This window comes from Triticum aestivum, chromosome 5B, assembly GCF_018294505.1.
Source record: "Triticum aestivum cultivar Chinese Spring chromosome 5B, IWGSC CS RefSeq v2.1, whole genome shotgun sequence".
NCBI lineage: Eukaryota > Viridiplantae > Streptophyta > Magnoliopsida > Poales > Poaceae > Triticum > Triticum aestivum.
In genome coordinates this window covers 587,797,007-587,803,006 of record NC_057807.1, presented here as the reverse complement: position 1 = coordinate 587,803,006, position 6,000 = coordinate 587,797,007, and positions in this window count along the sequence as shown.

Genomic DNA, 6,000 nt, shown 5'->3' with positions numbered 1-6,000 from the left:
CCGACTCTCCGGGCTGTTGTATTATGTGACTTAAATCGTCTGCATCCGGAGGTCGGACATAGGTCCCTTGAAAATTGGCCCTGAAAGCGTCCTCAAGTTCCTCCCAACTTCCAATTGAATTTTTGAGGAGGCTTTTCAACCAGTGCCGAGCTGGCCCTTTCAACTTGAGGGGAAGGTATTTGATGGCGTGGAGGTCGTCCCCACGAGCCATGTGTATGTGAAGGATAAAATCCTCAATCCAGACCCCAGGTTATGTCGTTCTGTCGTATGCCTCTATGTTCATGGGTTTGAATCCCTGTAGAAATCCGTGATCCAGCACCTCGTCGGTGAAACACAGGGGGTGCACAGCCCCTCTATACCTGGACATGTCGTGGCATCATGTCGACGGTTGTTGTGTCCGGGTTTGATTCCGAACTGGTATTTGATCAGTATGATCGTTTTGGTGACCATAATCTTCTGCCGGAACGCGCCCTCTAGATCCATAGATGGACCTGGTCGCACTAGCCTTTTTGTCGAGGAGCTCACGTAAATCGCGTGTGGCGTCAGTGGCTGCTCTATTGCGGCCATGAAGTGGTTGGCCCGGCCGATTGGTCGTATTGTTCTTTGGAGGAATGGGCTCTGCAGCCTCATCATGAATTCCGGCAGTAGCTTGCGCTTTGGGTAGCTCTTTGTGTGGCGATCGTCGCCATATTTTTCTTCAGTGTCTAGCACTTTCTTCCATCTTCGGTTCAGCGTATCCTGCGTGGTGTTAAGCCTTTGCTTCTGCTTCTTTAAGCTCCTCGCTGTGGCCATAAGCCTTCTATGGAGGTCATCTTGTTCCAAACGTCTCTCCGGGATGATGAATGCATCGTCAACCGGACTGTCCTCCTCTCCGGAGGCAGTTTGATGAGTTCGGCCCTCCGGATCGCTGTGATCGGGCGTCTGCTCCGGGCTGTGTTCATCGTGACCCGGCTTATCCTGCTTCATCGCTGGGTCCATATGGTCACTATTGTCTTTGGAGTCGACCGGAGTGTCATTTTTCCTTGCGTTGTTATCGCTATTTTTACTGTGACTGGACTTAGAGCAGCGCCTGCGCCGTCATTTTGGCTTTTGTCCGGGGGGTTTATCCTCCGTTGTATCCTTCTTGTCACCGCTGTCCTGCTTGGGCGTGTCCACCATGTAAATGTCATATGTGGAAGTGGCAGTCCAATGCCCCGTGGGCGGTGGTTCCAAATCGTCCCCTGCATCGATGTCCATACCGTCGATGTTGTCGGAGTCGAAGTCAACCGTGTCTGTTAGGTCATCGACAGTGGCTATGAAGTGGATGGTGGGTGGGTAATGAATTTCTTCATCGCCTACTTCCCACTCGAGCCGGACATAGTTCGGCCAGGAGTCTCCTGACAGAGAGAGAGACCTTAATGAATCTAGCACATCGCCAAAGGAGGAGTGCTAAAAGATATCCAAGGCGCTGAACTCTATTACTGGAGCCCACTCGGACTCGACGGGCCCGGGCGCGCGCGGTTCGAAACCCACGTCCGGACACAAGTCCGGGGGTCTGGTGACGCTGATTCCCTTAACGGCGGAATCTGTCTTCGGCCCTACCGCCGAAGAGTATGCAACTTCCATGGCGGGGTCCATCCACCCGTCCTCGGACGATGCGGTCCGCCCCGGATTTAGGTTCGGAGCAGCTGCGGGGGCGATATCCCGAATACTGTCCGACAACAGATATAAGTCGTGCTCGTCTTGACTGTTCGGCACTCCTGATGCAGGCCCGAATCCGTCGAAGATTAAGTCTCCGCAGATATCGGCCGTGTAGTTCAAGTTTCCGAACCTGACCTGGTGACCAAGGGCGTAGCTATCGATCTGCTCCAGATGGCCAAGCGAAAAAGGCCCGCAGTGCGAAGCCGCCGAACACGAAAATTTGTCCTGGGAGAAAAGTCTCACCCTGGACTGTGTTGTTGAAGATTAAAGGAGCCATCGAACCTTATAGCAACGACACAGAGGAACTCTCAATGAAAGCACCAATGTCGGTGTCAAAACCGGTGGATCTCGGGTAGGGGGTCCCAAACTGTGCGTCTAAGGCTAATGGTAATAGGAGATTGGGGACACGATGTTTACCCAGGTTCGGGCCCTCTCGATGGAGGTAATACCCTACTTCCTGCTTGATTGATCTTGATGATATGAGTATTACAAGAGTTGATCTACCACGAGATCGTAGAGGCTAAACCCTAGAAGCTAGCCTATGATTATGATTATCATTGTCCTACGGACTAAACCATCCGGTTTATATAGACCCCGGAGGGGGCTAGGGTTACACAGATTCAGTTACAGAGAAGGAGATCTATCATCCGAATCGCCAAGCTTGCCTTCCACACAAAGGAGAGTCCCATCCGGACACGGGACGAAGTCTTCAATCTTGTATCTTCATAGTCCAACAATCCGGCCAAAGCATATAGTCCGGCTGTCCGGATACCCCCTTATCCAGGATTCCCTCAGTCGGGCCGCCAGCGGATCTGGCCCCTCCTTGGGCGCCGCGGCACTGGCGGTGGCGTGGTCTGCGCGGGGCGCGAGCGCGCGGGCTCCTCCTCATCCCAATCTGATGGCGCCACGGTGGCGCCGGCGCTCGGGCATGTGACGGGGTCCACGAGGGTGGTCGACGCATGTCTTCCTCCCTGATCTGATTGCTCCACGGCGGCGCCAGTGATCGGGCGGTTGGCTTCGGCAAGCGGTGGCGGGCGCTGGGCTCTTGGTGGCGCTCCGGTGTGTGCGGGCGGCGGCGGTCCCTGTGCGCGGTCGGTGGCTCCGTCTCTGACCCGGACGGCGCAGGGGATGGCGGCGGCCCGGCGTGGCCGGCGATCTGGATGCGGTGGTGCCGGAAGCTCACTGATATGCCGGTACTCCAGGGTTTGCCTTGTGGTGCTGGTGGTGACGGCGGCCCGGGCACGAGAGTTGGATCCCTTCGCACTGATATGGATGAAAACTTGCCTTTGGCACTTGCTAAGGCCAGAGATGGCGGCGATATCTGCGTCATTCCCTTCTGAAGGCATCATCGTGGAGAAGTTCAAGGACACACTCTGCTACCTCCGGGGGAAACCCCAGATCGGATGGTCGGATGACGGCGGCGCTTTGGTGGCGTTCCTCCCTTGGGGCGTCATTCTTGGAGGTACACACATGATCGAGGGACCAGAGGACGGATTCTTTGGTGGAGCAGTGCTTCATCCTACACACTGACGGCGACGAATCTTGACGGTGTGGCGCAGTGCAGATTCATAGTTCGTTGTGGCAGGATTGACTTGCGTAGGAGGACGACATTGTCGGGCGTCGTGGTGGCGTCGATGGCAGAGAGACCTGGCACGGTTCATGCAACAAGACAGCTCTGAAGATGGATTGGTGGCAGGTGGCTGCAGCGGCCTCATACCCGGCAGGCGTCCTGGTTGAGGAGTGCGCCGGACTAGTAGGTGCCCCATACCCGGCAGGCGTCCTGGTTGGGACCACAGTTCTTCGATGTTTAGGTTTGGCTGCGATGTCTGTTTGGTATTAGGCCCAGACTATCTGCGCCCCTTCTTCAATTGGATAGGTGTAGCGACAGTTGTTGCTTAGACGGTGGCTTTAGTCTTGCTATTGCATGGCTTTGTAAGGTCTTGTGAGAATAATTAATAAAGTGGCCGTATGTGTTGGGTGGTAGGTGCGACATATGCCAACGGGTGGCTTATCATTGTGGGAGCCAGTAAGACATCGCCGGTGCCTGGAAACGGGATAAGGCAAAGACATGCATGACGATGAATCTTACCCAGGTTTAGGGCTCTCTGTGGAGATAACACCCCTAGTCCTGCTCTGCGGGGTCTCCGCATGATCACTAGATCGAGACGAGTAGCTACAAGAGGCTCCTTGAGCTGTTCGGCTAGAGGAAGAAGAAGGACAAGGCTAGCTCTCCTCTTCTCTCTATGTGGTGTCTAAAACTCTAAGAGATCAACCCTTTGCATGGGTGCCATGGGGGTTTATATAGGCCTACCCCCAAGTGGTACAATGGTAATTCGGCTAGATGCGGGTCCAAGCCGTCAGTGTCTGTAGTCGCTAGCTTCTCCGTCGGCCGCTGGGGCCCGCCGACTGGTGGGTCCCACCGGCTGCCGGCTTCTAGGCCGACAGGATGGGCCCACAGTTCGGGAGTCTTATCGGCTGCTGGTTATTGTGGCCTTACTCTTGGTGACGAAGGCTTTGTCGGGGTAAGCATGGCTACAGTGCTGCCGCCTGGCGGGCTTTCACTGTAACCTTACCCCGTCTTACCCGCTTAATGGCGCACAAACTTCCAGGACGGGAGTGAGACGGCTGTTAGGAGCCGGCTCCCCCCTAAGCTGACTGGTGGAGCTTGGCCGCCTTCCTTATCTCTCTGGCCGGAGGGGCCCGCCGCCTGCGGGCCGTACTGGCGGCCTGTCATGGGTGATGTCATGGTCAACATGGCAACAGTGCCGCACTAGACGGGGAGAGGCCACCCCGTACGGCGCACTGTGGCCACGCTTGCTCCGGGATTCGGGGGTGGCAGGCTTCACTATAGACACGCCCCGTCTTATCGATGTTATGTGGGCGCAGATTTAGAGGGTGTGAGCCAGGCCGCCTTCTAGGAGCTGGCTCTCTGATGGCCGGCTGCTAGGAGTCGGCCCTTGTTGAGAGGGCTTGCAAAGCCTTGCGGCCTTCAGGCAGACGGCCGGTTGGACAGCCGACCAGGAGAAGGTGGCCCAACATCTTGGATGGTTGAGGGCGCCGTCGGCCCAATATTTTTCGAAGAGCCAGGGGGAGCTGGTTAGGTTACTCGTGGCCATTTACTCCGACAGTAGTCCCCGAAGCTGGCCGGGCTTCGCGGCTGAAAGGGGGACGAGAAGCCGGGGCAGCTTCCTATTTTGAACAACTGGCAGCTAGGAGCCAGCCTTGATCAGACGCGTCGTCTGGAAAGATTTGGAGTCCGAAGGCGGGAACCAGCTGGCGCATGCGCTGGGCCGGCCGCCTGCCATCCGTGTGCCATGTTGCACCGTTCAGCTAGTTCAGGCTGCCAGGCCACGCGTGTGACGAGACGTTGCTGCAGGCCTGGGCCCGCCACCACCTTACCTCGGCCCACACGCGGATCCTCTGTGGCCGAGGCGGACGGTTTGCCTTCTAGTGGCAGTTGGCATGCGCTTTTAAGGCGCAATAATCGCGGGTCGTGGGGGAGTGGGCACAGGTAATCCCACGCCCCCACATCCCGCCCTCTCGGCTTCGTTGTGTCGTGCCTATAAGTAGGGGAGGAGGGGGCGCGGCAGACGCACACGCGCTCGCCTCCCACTCCGCCGTTCTCTTCTTTCTTCGCCTTCTCTCCGCCGCTACTGCCGCTCTGCTTCTCACACGACCTTGCAGCACCGCAGCCTTGCCGTTGCGAGGGTGCGCTTCCGCCGTTGTTGCGCCTTCTCCATCAAGCTCTCGCTGCCATGGCACGCGCCGGGCTTGGGATGGCTCCAATGTACACGAGGACCACATCGACTTCCTCCGTAAGACGCGCTGGCTGCCCGGCGAAGATTATGTGTGGGTGCGCCTTGCGCCGGAGTGGGAGATCTCGCCAGCGCCATAGGACGGCGAGCGGGTCATCTTCCGCTCACACTGCTTGCGCGGCTTCGGCCTTCTGGCGAGCAGTTTTCTCCGTTCCTTCCTTGACTTCTACAACCTCTAGCCGCAACACCTCACCCCGAACACGGTGGTGCTGCTGTACGCCTTCGTCACTTTTTGCGAAGGCTTCCTCGGTGTCGGTGTCAAAACCAGTGGATCTCAGGTAGGGGGTCCCGAACTGTGCGTCTAGGCGGATGGTAACAGGAGACAAGGGACACGATGTTTTTACCCAGGTTCGGGCCCTCTCGATGGAGGTAAAACCCTACTCCTGCTTGATTAATATTGATGATATGGGTAGTACAAGAGTAGATCTACCACGAGATCGGAGTGACTAAACCCTAGAAGCTAGCCTATGGTATGATTGTTGTTCGTCCTATGGACTAAAACTCT